Source organism: Cygnus olor, chromosome 4 (genome assembly GCF_009769625.2).
Source record: "Cygnus olor isolate bCygOlo1 chromosome 4, bCygOlo1.pri.v2, whole genome shotgun sequence".
NCBI classification, from domain to species: domain Eukaryota; kingdom Metazoa; phylum Chordata; class Aves; order Anseriformes; family Anatidae; genus Cygnus; species Cygnus olor.
The window spans coordinates 64,411,827-64,431,515 of record NC_049172.1 but is presented as its reverse complement, the minus strand read 5'-3'; the positions used below and the strand labels follow the sequence as shown (position 1 = coordinate 64,431,515).

At 38.9% G+C, this 19,689-nt stretch overlaps 1 long non-coding RNA gene across 1 annotated transcript; it reads right to left on the bottom strand.

The window, feature by feature from the left end:
- Window positions 1–8,966: 8,966 nt before the first annotated feature.
- Window positions 8,967–13,910, bottom strand: LOC121070054. Its single transcript, XR_005819862.1, has 4 exons — window positions 13,754–13,910; window positions 13,495–13,652; window positions 12,072–12,182; window positions 8,967–10,390 (listed from the first exon to the last, which is right to left on the bottom strand). It is a non-coding gene; the product is annotated as an uncharacterized LOC121070054 (long non-coding RNA).
- Window positions 13,911–19,689: the final 5,779 nt, after the last annotated feature.

Sequence of the window (19,689 nt, the reverse complement as noted above, 5' to 3'; positions counted from 1 at the left end):
ATTTCTAACTACATGAATGTTATTTCTAAATGAGATTTCCTCCATCGTGTGAGAATTATTTCTGATTAAGTCCCCAGCAGCATTAGGAATGTCAAATAAGAAGGGACCTCAAGAACGATTGCAGCAGTCATTAATACTACCTCCATCACACAGCTGTTTTCAGAAATTCATGATGTCCCACCATCTTTAATCTTTGGTGGTAGTCAGAGAACTTAAAAAAACATGTGATTAACCAAATAATTGTTAAGAGGCAATAACATTTGATACTAGGATCAAATTCAAGCAGTGTTTTTTTAGAAAAAATCCTTATTAGAAAGGCAAAAGACTAAGTGTTTTGCCATACCCCAAATCTAGGAGATATCAGATCTACCTGACACATGCTTAAACCCTGAAGTGAGACAAGCCAAGTAGGTTACTATGAAAAGTAATTTTGTTTTGGTGCGTAATATTATAAGCAATAGTGAAATATGTTTTTACATCTAGAAAACAAACTAGAAACAGAAAAAAAGTCTATGCTTTATAAAATATTGCAAATTGTGGGTTATGCCATTACCTGCAATGAATTGTTTAAAGCATAACTTGGATACTTTTTTTACTAACTCTTCAGTACACCATACACTATTAAACAAGGCCTCACTGTGACTAAGATGTGGCCTGCAAGATGTCTACTGATGGCAAGGTAGATCAATGCCATCTGCTTCCCAGACTGAAGCCCAATGGAGAACTCGCAGTCTGAGCCCCAAAGAATGCACCACAGGCATAAAGAAATCTGATTCAGACATGGGACTGAGTGGCCAGTGGTGCAGGGATGACTGGTGAAAGAAAGAGCCTTCAAGGATCAGTTTCAAGGGTGGAACTTGGCAGCCAGGAGCAGGGAGAAAGCTCCAAGGGTAGGAGTGAGCAAGAAAAAATTAAAAAGCTAAGTGTGGGAAAATGAGCCACAGGAATCAATAATGATGTATGATCAGAAGGGTATGGCACGGGAGACTCAGAAAAGGGGCGGAAAGGCTTTACCAACTTATTTGTGCAAAAACTGGAAGGAATGTCTGCCATCCTGAGCCAGTGTCACTTTTCCTTCTGTTGTGATGGTTTAAACCCCCTTGAAGTTTTCCAGCTTTTCACAGGAAAAGATTTTAGGATTTTCCTTGGGGGTGTTGGAGGGGGAAGGGGTCATTTTTCATTTAACATTTTTAGTATTCAAATTAGAAGACTTTCAGCATCCTGGGGTGAGACTCAAAAGACTTTCCCTAGGAAGCCTGGGAGCATATCAGAAATCAATGGCATGGAGGATGGAAAAAGTTTCAAAAATGTGAGACTGGCAGGAAATACTGGCACATTTCTGTTTGATATTTACTTTCTTGGCATGCGGTGGCTCTTTTAGCGCCAGTGGAAAATCCTTTAGTGCCAAGCCACTCTCAGATAAATCTGCACAAAAAATACACTTTGAATTGGCATGTAGCATTTGAGATTGAGGTTTAACCCTTGCCAAAATATGTATTTTTGGATTCTACCATCTCTCCAGTAAATTAGGCAACTTCATAATACTAAAATGCTACACATGACTGCTTTGAAGATGCATCTGAGTTCAGCCAAACCAAATGAATGGGGAAGAGTGAAGACACCTGACACAGAGGTAAATCAGCCAACCAAACCTCTGAATGACATGTCCATTTTTATACCAGCATTGAGGAAGTTGTAGACTTTCAACCTACACAACTTAAACCTAATATCCAGTGATAATTAAGGGTCTTACTACAAGAGCGGAGGTATTCTTCATGTGAATGAGGAATGTAAAGGGGTTGAGACACATGAGAACACCTTGCATTTTTTCTTGCTAATGGGTTTTAAAGCCCCTTAGTCTTCCTTATAAAATCTGTGCTTGCACTATACCCTACCCAAAACTACAGACTTTAAATTCCAGTCTTTCAAATGGACAGTTTGTATAATCCTGAAAAAAAAAAAAAAAAAGTAATACCTTTATGCTATGCCAGAGTTCATGGGTTTCATCCCATCTTATGGGATGAACTGACTAAGAACCTCAGATCAGCAGTTCTCCCTGAAGCAAGCTGGGAGCAATTCCTGGTCACAAACATAACTGCATGACATTCCAATATAATAAAGTCGTCTATACGATAGTTCTCAACTACACAAAAAGATGTCATGGACAGAGACCTGCTAAGTCTATCATTGTGAGTAGCACCATAGCTGTTGGAAAAGAATGTATGGTCTAGATCAGGAGCTAAAATCAGTAAGCACAAAGAAAGATCTAAAGAGCAAGACATATCTGGATGCTAACAAAATAAGAGGGATATTAGGTTATGCTGCTGAGATCAGTAAAAGGAGAAACCCTTGAACTGGATTTTATATCCATTTCCACTTATTTCTTCTTCATTCATCAACATTATGCAGAATATTTCCCCAGAAGAAAAGGTTTCTTACAACTTCTTTTTCTTTGTAACTTTCCAAACCCCATTGCCACCTTTGGGAAGCTGGAGATTATCTGTCTTTGATGTGCCAGTGGGTCAGCTGTAATTCTTGAAATGCATGTAGGTTTTTATTTATTTATTTATTTATTTTCATGACCATATGAAGACAATACAAGGCATCACAAAGAAAGGAAAATATGAGAACATAGATTAACCCAAATACTCCTGTTGTTGTTTCCACATGGAGTTTAATTAGTCAGTTTTTTAAAGGCTATGATGTACACACCCAGCTGCCTGTATTCCATAATCACACTGTTATGTCTCATCACAAAGCAATTACTTAAAATCTTTCTCTTTTGAAAACAGCTCCTTTTGGCAGCAGTAGAACAAGAATTTTAAACCTCAGCTGTGTTACCTAAGACAACGCCCAGCTTTGCTAAAAACTACAGTTATGCAAGGTCTTCCAGAGAAAGGAAATACAGTAATGTTAACTTAACAAAATATGATACATAGCCTATTCAATATGGTGCAACAGACTTTGTTTATGCCATTTCTCTCTTCCCGTGTTATTTCTTTGACTTCAAAGAGGTTATTTCAGAGATGTACAGAGAACTGTGAAACAAAGTCTCTAGCATGGTATTTCTAGGCCTAACCAACCTACTGAAAGTGTCTGACTCTAGATTATTCTGACTGCCCCACTGTAAAATAGCTTGAAATCATGGTCTGATGAAAAGAGGAACATTAGCATCAAATTTCCAGAATCTGACTAACTCACTTGCACTTTGTCATTGGAAATAGGTTGTTATTAACAAAGCAGGCACTCAAAGGAGTTGCTTGAATCCTGTTTCTTAGACACACAATTTATGGCATTCAGACAAATTTACCGAAAATGTACTGGGGGGAAAAAAGGTTGTTTTATATATTTTCAGATCAAAGATCTCATTATCTAAAGTACTGTCAGGTTGTCTTTCAGGTTGTCTTCAGAGCTGGCAAGCTTAGGAAAAAACGTTGCAAATAAAAGCAGCCTTCCAAAATGTCATACTGATTACACATTCAAAACTCAGCTACTTGATGCTTAGCTAGATGACAAATACCACATGAGTCCATTACATGGTTTAGCTGTTGTGATTTGAGAGGCTGGACAAAAGCCTTCTCTACACATATTACAGAAGCAGCCATGTTGTAAAAGACATATCCACTGACAATATTTCCTAACCTATTAACTCCCCTAACTTCTTTTGGTGATTGATAAAATACAGTAAAGGCTGACATCCAGCTACTAGCTTTTTATCACATTGCTTATTTCACAGGACATATGTTGACATGTTCTGTAACTTGTTCCATTATTTTTTCCCATTATTTTTCCATACTTTGACAATGATAACAACCTATGACTGCCCAACTCTAGAAATCTAGAAAAAATATTACAATACATAGTTGAACACATTTTGTGCATGCAGAAACTTCTTCAAAGTTGTGAGGTGCTCCCCTGTGTGTACCTTTCCAGCATTAATGAGGTGTTGAGCAATAAAAGGAATGCATGTCAAACTGTAGCTGATAATGGGCAATGATTTATTTCCACTGACTTTACTAGTTTTTCTATCTCAGGAAAATACTTAGTGTATATTTTTGTTAGTATGCTATTTTCAGAAGAACAGGAAAATTGAGACTAGTTAATGTCTCTTGAAAGAATGCTTTCAACTGCTGAGAATGGAGGAGAAAAGCCATGGAAGTAATTTGCTACTGAATTTCTTCATAATTACAGGGTTACGACACATACAAAAACAATGAGTCTCCTTTTGAAATTTTACATGGGTGAAAGGTGAAGACCAAGCCGAATTGGGTCACTTGTTTATTCTTCTGATGATGACAAGCTTGAATATATAAGAATCAAAAGAAGTCAAGAGCTACGTTGACATAGATGTCAATTAACACAACCAAATCACAGAAGAGCCTAAAATGATTCAGTCTTTCTTATTCAGAAATAGTTTCTGCAGATTCTAGTAAAAAAATGATAAAAATAAACAAATATTTAATTGTTCACATATTTACTAATGATATAACTTATGTCTATATCATTGCTCATAATAGTACTGTATTCTATATCTTGTCTGCCTGAATGCATAATGACTTGGAAAGCTGGCTACAATTTAATGTTTTCTAATACAAGAAAAACTAGACTGAAATAGTGTCTGCTGTTTTTTGAGGAAGTTATTATAAGGTGTACAACTGACTTCTCAATCCACTAATGTTCTTTTCTGCATACAAATAGGACAAGTCCAGTTAAAATTAGAATCTCTGGCAGAAAGATTGTGAAGGAAACATTATGATAAGTCTAATGTCCTGCACAGACCGAAGAGTGTCACAGAAAATGCCCATGTTTGGGTCTCTTCACAAATGTAAATATTCTATTGATAGGATATCCTCTTCTGAATGAGAATCATAAAGCATTGACACAACAAGCCCCAGCATTGTTTCTAGGACTCTATACATCATCTCTTGTCCAAACACCACAGCCAGACATATCCTATACATTATCCTGCAAATAAACGTGAAGGATGGGAAAACACAACCACTTTTTTTCACCAGATGAACAAGTCACTAAAGCATTTGTCAAAAGAGCTATTTCTATGCTGTCTAATAAAGCAGGTCCAGAAATGAAACTAGAATACTGTTTGTCCATGTCACTTAGTTACCAATATGCTCCCTGGTATGGCTGTGTTAGCTAGCGCTCTCAGGTACAGTGTGAGGGATAGACAAGACTCTTTCTATCAGATACTGTGGACAAAATACAGCAGGTTCCCTCCACCTCTCCTAGTCCCCACGGCTATCCCAGGCGACTTTGCCTCCTAACTGTTCTTCAGTGCACTCCTTGAGCATGCAACACATACCCTTCATGCTTTGCAAGAATTTATCTAATGGAAGCACCACATTGTTTCAGACACTGTGAGCTGAAAAAAGACAGCATTTGTTTCACTAGAAAATGAAATATCTGAACTTTCACGGACTATAATCATTTAATTATGCCTGCTCATTACAGAATATTCAAGTAAATGACAAACACATTGAGTACTCCCATCTTTTGACCCCAATTCAGATCCCATTACTTTGATACTTTGAAATCACTGGATACGAGTCTCTAAAAATAATGTGAGTCAGCAAACTCTTCTGCCATTGGAAAGATGATCTGGACTTACAGTACAGCAAACAAGAACAAAGCCTGGCTGCCCAGGTCTAAAGTGAATGCAGACTTTGTATAATGAAATTCTTAGGACATAATTGTGTTAAGTTCATTCTTTTGTTTTCCATTTGGTAAAACAAGTTTAAATATGATAAGGCAGAAACCGAACCTATTTAGGTTCATATAGACTTAAATTTCAGGTGTCTCTTGGGGATGAAGAAGTAGGTTTTTATACAGTAAAGACTTACATCCTCCATACAGCCAATGGGGAGAGGTCTCTGAAGACTTCCATGGAGATTCTCTGCACCTGAATTAATCTTGTTGACTCTTCAGTGAAGGTCAGTAAAGATTCATTAATGACACTGCAGAACAGAGCAACTCAGTGAGTGGTGCTTCAGCATTACATTGGAAGCTTGGAGCCAAACTCAGTTTTATTTGGGCCTCTGGGAGCCAAATTACTTCTGTGCAAGATCTTTTTTCATCAGCCCGAAGACCAGGATCATGATTAAAAGGCAATATAGGTAGACCTATAATGATAATTAGGGGTAAGACTACTTCTTGAGAACAGCTCACAGGTGATCACCTCAGACAAAGAACTCATCAGCATTATTGAATAGAAAAGAATACCACTTAAGGCTGAAAAAGGGTATCTGTTATGAATCAGTGAATTAACATTTCCTTCTAGACAAAATACAATGGCAGCATGCCCAGTTTGTCATGGTTAACAAAATGATCTAATAAGCTTCTTTCACCTCTAATTTTAAAAAGTCAATTATCTACTTTAACAAGATGCTTTTTTGGCAAGGGCCAACAATAATGATGATGGACATGCCCTTTTCACTTACAGTGGTTTTTGTAATTTACATATATAACATTTTTCATAGCATTAACAGTATTCAGAACTATGCTGAAAAGGTAATTGAAGCATGTCCAGATCTGTCTTTTATGTAAACATGTGGAGTGCAAATACACATAGGATGATTATCAGTAGCTTAAGTGGTTTTTATCATAATGGCATTTAAGCCTTATTTCATGTGCCATAGGGTTATTTTAAAAAATCTCTTGTCTAAGATGACAAATCACTTCTTGGGAGTTTTTCAACCATTCGATTAAGAACTACCCATCACACCCAAAAGCCCTGCAGCTATTCTAGTAGAAAACTTAAAGGCCAGGATATTATAAATATCAGGAATAATCTTGCAATGATTAGATTTAAAATGCATTTGTTTACTTGTTGGGATTTGCTACATTCCCAAAAATATAGTTCTTAGAAACTATAATAGGAACTCATTTATGTAGCAGCTCAAAAGGCAAAGAACACAGTTCTCCTCTTTCATTCAAAATATGTTTGTTTTTCATTTTTCAATATGAAGTATGAAATGAAGCCTGAAGCACAAAGATTAAAACATCTAACAATAACAAAAACATCACTTTTGTCAGTATATCATTTCCTGTTTCTTTTGATTTCAGTGTTCTTTTCACACAGCAGGTTCTCTGTTTCTGTGCACAGACACCTGGGCCAGTAAGTTGATTTCTCAGCTATGGACAAAATAGTGATATAGTGTCTAAGTACATTCCTGCTGCAATTTATTTTACTTATCTATATACACATCTACCCACAAGTCAGGCAATAAGATGGTCAAAACCTTATGCAAATATATCCCTTTTTCAAGAAAACTCAGCCTTACAGTAATTGTAGGTTTGCAAGCACAACTCTGTCCCAAGAATTGACCTAATCATAGCCTAAAGCAAATTTCCTTTTTGATTACATGGCTACCTCTTCTCTAGCTATTCTACACACTCTTGCACATCTCAGAACAATCCTCATCAAGACAAATGTTATTTATGTATTAAATAGAACTGGGAGACTACAGCTGCACTGACCCACACCTGTAAGTGTTGAATTTAGTGCATGACAGAATACAAAGACAGAATATGGAACCAAAAGGAATTCCTGGAAAGTGCATTAAGAGGCCGAGAGGAAGTTTTCTTGAACAGGAAAGTGATGTAAGGTTTCAAAGTGTTCACAATCAAATATATTGAAATACAGAAGCAAAGATGGTTCCTAAGCTTGTAATACCATGAGGCAATTTTGACAACAATTTTTGCATTATGACATCAGCTATTTAGAACAAGAGAAATATCTTTCTAAAGATATAGATCACAGGATGAAAACTGAAGATAAAATTCATTTTTTCCACAATTCTCTGTTTGTAATTTTTCAGAACAGACTTTCTAGTAAGCCTGCCATTTGTCTCGCTAGATGTGAATAACAAGATTAAAACTTCAAGGACTCTATCCTTATCCAGTATATATTTGCGTACAAGAGTTGAGGCTTCAGACTAAACTATTCAAAAGCCCATTTGTGTTTTAAAAATTCAAACAATTTTAATATTTTAATATTCCCCCTCGGGTTATTGAGAAAAATCAGATTTAATACTCACCAAGCATCTGATTTATATAAATATCTTATAAACTTTAATACTGGTGCCTTTGCGCACTTAAGAGCCACAAGGGATATGAGAATAGGGAAAAGTTGCATGGAAAGTCAGTGGGAAAAGATCTGGTTTCTTAGTTATAAACCAATAAAGGGCATGTATTTAAAATTACATATTTTAATATTTCACATAGCCTATACTGGATGCTGCAGAAAATGAGTAGGTTGGTTCTGAACTTTGCATATGCTTGTTGATCGTAACAAATCCAGGTGGGGGGCCTGAGCTATGTGCCCAGGCGCTGTGTGGTCAAGTGTGTGCATGCTGAAGACGGAGGAAAGCTTACCCTTCTGAACCCTAAATGTGACCACTCCTGCTTCACGTATTATTCCTCTCTCTCGTCTGCAGGATTTGCCATCAGGGAAGGTAACAGGGATATGGCTCAGATTAATGGCAGTGATTTCCTCTACAGCACTGGAAATACAGAGCTCCCTCAGTAGAAGTGGACTGCTACCTGTCTTACCCACATTGCATCTCTTTGGAGAGAGGTTTATAAAGTACAGAGAAGGGAACGTTCAGTCACAAACATATAAACTTCATAAATGAATTATGTTGATGATCCGTGATTAATGTATCAAAATACATTATATTTCTATGTTGAAACAACTGCTATATAATGAAGGTTTCATATTTAAATGAATTAATTCTATCTTCAAGTCATACCTGTAGGGATTGTTTTGCTTGAAAGTGGTCCTGTGGTGGCAGGTTAGTATGGTTTAGATCTCTGGATAAGTTTAACGGTGAGTTAGTAGTTGAGGCGTAAACTTGTTTGTTTGACTGAAGGAAAGCAGTGGTGAGCAGCGATGTATTTTATTTTTGTTTATGGTTTTGTCTAGAACCTCTTTATCAGCACTGGATTCCTGACACAGTACCCTCAGAATGCCCTACCCCGGTGTGCATACAGCTATTCTGAACAAAATCCCATTTGTCTGGGACAGCAAATCCGAACCCTGTGTGCACACATATGGTAGTGGCAGTGCTACCATGCTGGGGACTCTGGCTCTTCACCCTGTCACGCTGACAGCAGCCTGCAGTGAAAACATTATGGCTGTTTCTCATCCCCAGGCACAAAGTGACCACATCTTTCATTAGGAAGTGAATCCCTCCAGCTTAGGGAGTGTTTCTCAAGATTATACATATTTAGTGAACAATCATAAAAGATAACTTGGTTCCAATTCCCATGAACTTCACTTGAATTCATTGCCTGACCTGAACAAAATTCATCCCTGCACAGAGTGTTGATGTGAAATTAATGTGTCTCATAATTTCCAGTTAAATCTTCAAAATAAGCAGCTGTAGGAGAGAAGCCATGGTGATAAGGCAAGTGGAAGCAGAGAGCAGGACAAGGTGAAAGCAACCAGCAAACCAGCAGCCAGCCGACACGAATCCCTGAGGAGCACAAAATGGTGGTCACTCCTGGTCTGAGGACACCACTAGCAGACTGGATGTGCAGAAGTAGGGCAATGACGAGCTAAAGGGAGGGCTTGCTGCCGGGGAGAGTGCCACAACATGAGTTAAAGAAGAAAGACAAATACTATTATGTAATATGATCATTTACTGTAGTATTTCACTTTATTGTGCAAGGATTTTTTTTTTTTTTTTCCCAGGGTAGGCCATGTCATTTTATGCTTTGTGAACTAGTGGGCAAGCTCAGGGCCCCGTGCTGAAAGCTGCCATCGACCAACAGTAAAAAGTGAAATCAGACACAAAATTCTGAAGGCAACGAGACATGATTGGAGTCCCATGGTGGTAGCTAGACTCACACGAGCCCCTGGCTGTGTTCCAACCAACACTGAGCCCTTTGTCACTTTTTAGTGACATTTAAAGTAAGCCAAAAGAAACCAACTCTTATCACAGAACTAGAGTATCCCCAGATGGTACTGTAACGATACAGCTCTGCCGGAGCCATGACACAGGGATAACAGGCAAAGTCCTCCTCTGCTGACAGGCCCTTTGCTTGACTCTCCCCCTGGCACACTCACAACTGGAGGGGCATGGAGATCCAGTGCGAGGACACCAACAGAGAAGCAGGAGCAAAAAGCAGCTGTCTTTGTACATGCTGCCTTTGTACAATGTTCCCCATCTCTTTCCAGTTATCTAGGGCATGGGCCTGGTTGGGCTGCCTGGCTCCACAGCAGCTTGGTAGGAAGCCAGGAGTGTGCTCCAGCTGCCTTCACGCCACCACGGCTCATTCACTGTGCAATGAAGACGAGAGGGTGGCGGTCCTCTGGGCTGCCAGCTGCAAGGGCACCTTCAGGTGCAGTAGACCCACAGCAGGGCAGGGAAAGCTGCAGGAACAACAGCTAATTTAATAATAATAGTAACAACAGCAAACATCACAGAACCAACAAAAATGAAAAGGACCTTAAAAAGTCCTTTAGTTCACTCTCCTATTCCCATTTCAAAGGCAGGATCAGATTATAACCTACTCATGACAGATGCTATTCTGCATCCTTAAATAATTTCTTATTATGGACACTGCACAGTTTCCTTAGTGATTTATTTCTGTCTTCCTTCCATTAGACATTTTTTCCCAACACCCCACCTAAATGTCTCTTGGGTATTTTCAGCTCATCATTTCTGATTTTACCCACAGCAGGCAGAGAAACATTTCTTCCCTTCCTTACTGAGGAACCTTTGACATGTTTGAGGCCTTTACTCAAGACTGGGAATGGCAGGCAGATGGCAAATGACTTATGCAGAAAGCTTAAGCATGGGTCCATTGCATCCAGGTCTGTAAATATAACAGATATAACAACAGGATAATCCATCAGGCAGAAAGCCATCTGTTAATACTTGGGTACTAGGAACAATGGTTTAAGTGGTGAAATTGAGCAAGTGGTGAAAAAATGAGAAGAATCCCATTGTTTTGTTGAACTATGTGCTACAGAATTGGCCTTAATCTCCATCACAGAATTTCTCTGTTGCCAGTGGAGTAGTGGTGTATGATCTTTAACTTCCTAACAGATATATTTATCAATTTCATCTTCCACAACAGTGAACATTGAATGAAGAGAAAGTGATTCTGTCGAAAAAGCATATCTGGGAATTGTTTTAATGGACCTTATGATCATTATCCATCTATCTCAGCTTATCCGCAAAAAAATATGGAAATTGCTTAGTGGCGTAATGATACCACACTTATTAATATGCATTTCTAAAGAAAAATGCAGCAAATTTCTATAAAATTTCCCATTCTTTCTTCCTAACTTCTAAATTTTTTCTTCGTGTTTTAGTATAATGCTTTCTTGAGTGACTTCAACTTTGCCTTTAATTTAATTCTTAAAAAAATTCCAAATATTTGAAGAAATGACATGGAAAACCCTTAAGTATGTACAATTTGTCTTGCTGGCATTTTCCTGGACCAGCAGCTAAAGGGACTGAGGATGGAAAGGCTTAGTTCTGATAAACTACTGCTCCTTATCAGGTTTTGTATGTGCCACTCTTTCTAGAGCCAGGCTGAAAGACGGAAGAGAGAAGAAGTGACTAGTACACAGGCCAAAGCTTTTGTCCTATAACAGTAAGTGGTTTGTTGGTAGATAATGTCTAGATGATTCTCAAAACTGAGCAAGAATACTAATTTGCTATAGCTTCTTAGGAGCTCAGATGTGTCTATGTGCACTGCATACTGAGACCTAGATTCATCTCCACTGAGACATCAAACTGAGGTTTCCTATGCAGGCACTAGGGAAATATAGGACCCTCTAGAGGGTAGCATCAAAATTATTTAATAATTGCCCATTGGCTTAGCTGAGGAATTAAAGGCAATTTTATTCCTAACTTACCACTTCATCTGACCCAAAACCCTAATTACATAGCCCTAAGAGAGGAATTTAAAGGCTCTGTTCCCCTATAGACGTGTTTGAGGCCCTTAGTCTACATTCAGTGATACCAACAACTTTTTTTCCTGCATATCTCGTTTCATCTCCTGGTCACAGCTTTTCTATACTGACTCATACAACAGCTTACCAGTTGCAGTCATATCCCGACTACATTGTATTTATGATACAATATGGTGACCCAACACTTTTCTTCAAGAATAGTTTCATCATTTTGAGTGGCAGGAAGAGAAAAACAGTTCTGAAATGAAAGAAAACAGAGGCCATTTTAAAGAAAATTTCCCTCTCTCTACAAAATCGTATGAAGAGAAAGAATGCAGATAATACCAATTATGTAAGCAACTGAATGATTTTTACAGGTTGCCAGCAGGTATAATTGTGCCTGATGATCTACCTTCACAGCTTGAGACTAATTTAGTACAAACAAGAGATCTGTAACTGAATATGGAGTCTCCCACAGCAAGGTCTTTTCAGAAGTGTTCCACGCTGACAGTAACCCAAAGTCATCAATACTTGGCAATTGATTCAGAGGCCTATGAAAAATATGTGGATGGTCTCAGCTCAGTACCTAATTATAAAGCGGCCGTAGTGTGGAAATCTCCTTTATAATTAATTTGTAGCTACACCAACGAAGCCTCGGATGCTTTCCCAAGAGTTAGACAGGGATGGGAAGAGCATCATCCATGGGTGGTCACCGATAGCTTGCAAGCAGCTGGCTGCACCATACTGGTCTTGGAGTAATACTAACCAGTAATGTTTGCCCAATTTCCTTGTAAATGCAAAGTTTGAAGTATTACTATTTATTTACATTTACAGCTTTTATTTCTCAACGTTCTGAATATCTGAATGTCATTTCACCAAAAAAAAAGGAAAACCTTAGCTTCATGAAGGAGCTTTGTTTTATGTATTCCCACTGCGTAAGAATAAAAAAGACTGAATACTATCAGATGTCCTAAAGAAAATACAATGCAGACTCACAAATTTGGCAGGGAATTTAGTTTGTAAAAGCATTACCAAGATAATACAAGTCACATTATTTTTATAGCTAGGATATTGCATTCTGCTGTCGAGGCAGCTGCAGACTCCACTTGGACAGCAGATGGTGTCCTGCTGTAACACTATGCAACAGTGCTCGAAGAGGAATCTTAGAACAGCCTTTAAAAGACTCTCCAATTCTTATTTAATTCCTTTAATTGGCTTAACAGACTATGGAATAGAAATGAAGGATCTGTTTAAACACTACACTGAATTTTAAAGGTAATCATGTCAAAAACAGTGACATGGCTCCATTTCTGAGAGTATTTTCGAGTATTTAAAGGAGCTTTTGAAGAATGTAATCATATCACTTAGGTGTCTAAGTGGCCCATTTCAAAGTCAACATGGGCAAATAAGCATTAAAAATCACTCTGAGGGTCAGCAAGAGTCAGATGTCTCACACTTACCTGCACCTTTGAAAATTTTCCCATTTCATTATATATTATCTGCATATAATATAGAGAAATCTAAATTTACATATGTCCTGGCAAAGGTAATGCAAAGACTTATGAGCTTACAATAGCAAGGACCATTTTTTCTTCTGTGTTGTATAACATCTTGTGCAGTGGGCATCTGGTCCGTGCTGGAGCTCTCAGACACAACTTCATACAGTTAAAAATCCATATGTATTCAATTTAGCCCTGGTAAATGGCACACTGTCACAGTGATATTAAACCTAAAAGAAAGAATTCAATGCATTCAGCCTGCATCCAAAGCCATTTTCCTTGCATGGTTGTCTTTTCCCTGATCTTTGAGAGTTGCAGAAGCTCAGAGTACTTGGTGAATAATGAGGTGAATCGGATGGTAAGCAGAAATATGCTGCAATAAGATCCTACAGGTCTGCCGATGACATTGGACTTGATGCCTCAGGAAGCAGGTAGGTAAAGATGAAGGATTATTCCAGGACTGGAGCCTGTAAAAGTGTAGCACAGAACCTGACTCATGACAAAGCCTGCTCTAAAAGGACTCCTCTAATGGTTCCCTGTTCACATCGATTGCTGAATCACGGCTGTGGCCACTTCTGGGTCTGATGCATTGCTGAGCAGGCTGGTGTGACTCATCTCAGGGTTATCTGGAGTTTGCTAGCCTAGATTGAATTTACCGTCACTGGGAGGGCAAAATTTGTTGGGAACAGTTTTGTCATTCATATTCTGAGGTGGTGAAATCTTTGCCTGCTGGAGCAGAGAATCACCATTTTTGTGTAGCCAGACTAGGGCTGGGGCAGAGGAGTCATAAATGGTGTTATTCACATGATCATCACTGAATCACATTCTTCCTTTTCACAGAAACCCCTGTAAAATTCTACCCTGTTTTTGCTGCTTTCATAAGAAAATAATTGTTCCTGTAGCCCCAAGTTATGGGAGTAGTCTCCACTGATTTTTGGTGAGACTCTTCATTTGAGAAAGCACTCTTGCCTCAGTCCTTTACAGAAACAATATTGCATTAGTCATATGAAGGAGATATCTTCTCCTTCTCAGGAAATGTTTTAGTTTTCTTCATCATCCCAGAATACGATAGAGGATGCAAAGGTCAATATTATCCAAAAAACATTTACATAACCTCTCCAAAAGCAATAAAATGATGAAACCCAGAATCTGCAAATTGTTGTGATTTGTAGCTCTTTGATTTATAGCCCTGTTGGGTTCAGAGTGAATGATTTCTACAGAGACCAGTCCCTCTAATCGGAATTTTACAAGAAACGGATGTGCTAAAAGAAACAGAAAGCTAACAGAGCTTCTGGTTACATTTTCAGCCTGATTTATAGAGCTGTAAAACTCTCTGTATCAGGGAGCTGACACCAGTTTCTAGAGAGCTGTGAACATTTGTTTTCATCTGATTTTCCTGCAGGGTTTCTAGGCCCACTTCATTCACAAAAGACCCCAGTGAAATCCACGTCAGGTGTTAAAGAGCATAGGAAGCTGGTGTCACAAGCGAGCTGGTGGTAAGGAAGGACAAGTTTTGTAACTGAGCAAAAAGAAACTAGCTCTGGGAATGTCTGGTTTGGGGACAGAAGTCTACTTTTAAGAAGTTAGGAGCGGAAATATTACAGGTGTTATCTGGGTTGAAATGGCTCAAAGTGGTGCTGGTCCATTGTGGTGAGGGAGGTTGTAGAACTGAGCAGTCTTGGAGCAGAAGGTGAGCTGGTGGACAAGACAGAAAGCCAAGGCCTTCACACTCGCTGTCAGAGGTGAATGTCACCTGCACAGGGTCAGGTGGCAGCACGCCCACCAAGCCAAACCACCAAGTCCTCTAAGCTAAGCCCATTGCCCAAGGTAAGAGAGCAAATAGAGATGGGCAGGACAAGGCATAGGTCAGGCACAAGGGTCAGGAGAAGAGTCAGGTGCAAAGGCTCAAGTCAAGAGCAGGTACATCACCAGGAACTGGCCTTCTGGATCTGAACACAATAAAATCTCTGTCTGCCTCTGTGAGGATGCTAAACTGTTAGGTCTACAACCAGGGGAGAGCTCCATGGCTTGCATCTTGACAGGTGTGCTCCTTCTTAGAAGCAGAAACATGTAGAAGTGTTTGGCTTGCATTTTCATGTCCAAAACAAAGACAATATGAAAGGTAAAGAAGTGTTTGGCTTGCATTTTCATGCCCAAAACAAAGACAATATGAAAGGTAAAGTAACATGAGGCTTCTTCTGAGAGGATAAACTGTACCCTTCCAGAAACCAACTTGCTCATCGATCACAGCTCATTGAGGGTGCTTGAGCTAGCATCCCATTCAAGGAGAGCTGCAACAGATTCAAAAGGAAAGGAAAACAGAGAATTATTTTAAATGAGCACTTTCAAGCCTATGGGATCTTCAGATCTAAGGCCCTGATCCAACCACTTGTTACATTCCAGGACACTTAGCGGGTTGTGGGCAGGCACAACCATGCCCAACTGGCAAAGGTTTTAGGATCAAAGCCCGGCGCATTTATGTGCTGACTAACAGGCTAACACATACAATGGTAACTTCTGTGAACATAGCATTCAAGAATGTTATGCTGGTTGAGCTCTGATGCTTACTTTAATATGTCAAAGTATTAAATATTAAATATTTTATTAAATGGTTTAGTAACAAGTCAGTGTTGTTTCATTTTTAGTGTCAATTAAAAAAAAAAAAAGTTATTAATTAGTAAACCGAGGTAAACCAAGGTGCATTTTTTCATTAAAATGTGCAGTTTATTGCCACTTTCCAAGGATTTGGTTCCTTTATTAAAAATAAAAAAATAAAAAAATAAATGTCTTAAATTAATTATAAAGATCTAACTTACAAGGAGAGGCCCTGATCTAGAAAACACATACACTTGTGCGCAATTTAACTGCATGAGTAACTTCACAGAATTCAGTGGGTGAGAGAGAAGCTGTGACCCGTGGAGCTCCTAATGTGGGTAAAGTTATTCATGGGCACAACTGTTTGCAGGACTGGAGCCAAATATAACACATACAAATTCCCATCTAGAAGAAAAGGCAAATTAATACATAGTAAAAAGCAATTACATGTCACTGGATGTTCTAACAACTATATATCCAGTAATAACTGCATGAACAAAAGTATGGGTTCAAAGATGGACAGTGGGACAGGAGTATAATTGAAAGATAATGAATGTTGAGGTAGAATAAAATGGAAAGATGAATTGAACACAGTATAATTCTCTTCATGTTAGAGTTTCCCTGAGTTGTTTCTCAGGTTCAATAAGTGTACACAGGAAATAGTTAAATGAAAAAAACATGGTTGCATTCAATGACCTTCTTTGGACACCAAATACAGATGTTGTGCTGCCTAAAATGCACTTTTTTTTTTTTTTCTTAAGGTGTTTTAGAGCAGAGCACCTGAGACAGATGCTCAGATGCCCAGTGTGCTCGGTAAGTGAGAGGAAGGCACCTTTAAGGTTAAATTAAAAAAGCCTTGTACCACACTCAGTACACTGCATTTTATATTAGATAACCTTTGAGCTCTTCAGCTCTTCCTAGAGCCTGTCATTAAAATATGCATAAACACTTCAGTCCCCCTGGGCCGGGCTGTGGATGCGTTAAGCACTCTGGAAGTTCTCCTTACAAATTGCCAGTAAAGTAGCTTTGCCAATGTTTATGTTCATGCCCATGCCCCACTTATTTTGCCCATACTAAATAAATGCTGCTGCCAGGCACAATACAATGCACACAGTGTCTTTTGCACAGTTCTTGCTGCTCTTCAAGGCAAGCCGCATCTTTAGGGATGTGTTTCTAGCTCTTCACCTCCCTCCCTCCACCTGTACTTTGGCAGACTCTGCGTGGAAGATATGATTGCTTTGGTCACTTCAGCTCCATTCCATGCCAGCTGGCTATTTTTTTTTCCCTGTAAATATCTGGCTGCTGTTCTTGGAGTCACTTCTCAGCAAACTCTCTCCCCTCCGGCTGTGTATGGCTCTTGTGCAGATCTCCTGGAAGTACTTCTACTCTGGATGCTACCACAGCATGGTAGGAAAATTACAAAAAATTGCAATTATTTTAGCAAACCTTTCTTCTGGGTGCACAAACGGAATGCACACTGTCAACAGTCGGACACTTTTTTCATATGTGTACCACGTGAAGTATATAAATGCTTTCGTTCTGCTCACATGGAGGAAAAAACAAACAAACCTGAGTAAACCCTTATTTCCGAGTTGCAACTAGACTTAAAAAAAAAAAAAAAAAAGTAGGAGAAAGAAAAAAAGAGAGAGATCCTGCTCATAACAATGAAGAGTTTTGCAAAAGGGAAAGTGCCACTACCCTCTTGGTGGCATTGTCACCTTACAGGCTTCAGTCCCCTATGGATTTCTAACCATCCCTCCCTGCAGCCTCTGTTTTGCCACCACGGCCATCAGCAAGGTCACAGCTCTAAATGTCATCAGGCACCCGATCCAGCTTTAAAATGCAGTAATATGCTTTGTGACGTGTAGCCAAGAGGATCCTCTGTCACCTAAGGGAAGACATGAGGAACAGGGGCTTAAGGCCGAGTAGATAAGCCAGTACCACCTCTAAATGCCTCGAAATGTGAAGCCCCCTCATCAGGCACAATACAACCATTTTGCAGTTTAATCAGGTGCTCGCTGCAGGCCTGAACCTGCTTGTCCCTGTGTAAACAGTGGTGTTGCTGTCACTCAGTTTATATTCAGGCTGAACTCTCATGGGGGATGCAGGGAGTTCTGTCTGAAGGGATCAGCCAGTGAAGATAAGGGTTAATCATATCTGGAACAGACAAGAGCTCTATTACTTTCTACAAGACCATCCAAAATAGTGCCCCTTCTGTTTTTTTCACCCCTTTGTGCAAGAGATTGCTTTACTGTTTTTTTGAATGTGAGCTAACTTTAGTTATCAGTACCCAGAAAGCAAGTCCCTGCAGGGTCCCCACTGACAAATGCTGCCAGGCAGTCGTGCCCTTTCCTCTGCGCTGAATGCGGTAATTAGAGAGATGCAATTTTCCAGTAGTGCTTGACAGCCTACATCAAAGGCACAGAAACTGTTTCTGGACATTGAAAAGATAAAATTCTAATACTAACTGATGCCTCCTTCAGTTTTTATTGCAGTTCAATGTAAACAGATGCTGCTGTTTCTGAAACTGTATGTTCAGATCTGTCAGGGTATATACATTGCAGCAGTGATATCTACTGCAATAAACGCTGATATTTACCGTCATGTGTATATACTTGAGTCAATCATCTCCATGCCATTAGCTATATGTGTGTTTACACATTCACAGATGTCTGCCCTTACATGTACATGCACACAAATACAAACACATGCATATGAATTAAATGGAAACCGTAACCCAATCTTAACTAGGGTTTTAAATTAATCATAATACATACACACACTCACAAACACTGGGCTATATTTAACTTTCACATAAGCAGTGTAGAACTATTATCTTCTGTGGAGCTCTACAGTTTATGAGTCAGACCCAAGCCTATTAGTTTGCCTGTGGAAAGACGCCACTGACTTTATTGGGCTTTGGACCAGACCCGAAGCCAATGGTTAATTGTCTCATATAATATAACTTTCCCTTCCAGAAAACTTAAGATAAACTTAGATTCTAATTCCAATAACTCTCTATAATTTTTTCCAAACAGATTCCTTATGGAATGGAAATGCCCATTCTTGTTCTGGGCATTTTTCAATACTTTTGCATTTCTTTGTTTTGAAAATCAGTTCAGTCATGTTAAACATTATACAAGCTTGAAAAAGATCACAGCCTCTAACTATCCAAAGTGAAATTCTCAAACATACATAGCTCAGAAATAAATGTCATTAGAAAGTTCAAACTTGGCTGGTATTAAAGCCATCCTGGAGGAAGGGAAAACAATTCACATTTGAAGAAATTCAGCCCTGTGTTTTAAAAAGTAAGAATAGTTTAGGATTACAAGTCCATCTCAGCTTTCTCGTTTTATTATATGCTCTGTGCAGCTTTCTATTTTCTCTCCAGTTCTTTTTTTTTCAACTTGGATTGATGTTGAGTATGTACTTGAAAGATGTGATTATTTAAAAGGAAAATTAACATGCCTGCACCAGGCTTCTTGAGTTAAAGGGAGAGCTGACTAAAGATCCTCATTTGCACTCTGAGCTAATAAGGATGTTAGGTTCATCCTAATTCAGGTATCATAGCTGACAAAAATGCAGTTAATGACATTTCTGTTAAGATATGACCCTCAAAGAGTCTTTTGACTAAAGATGCTGCCAATCTTCCTTTGAATAATGTCTAAATTA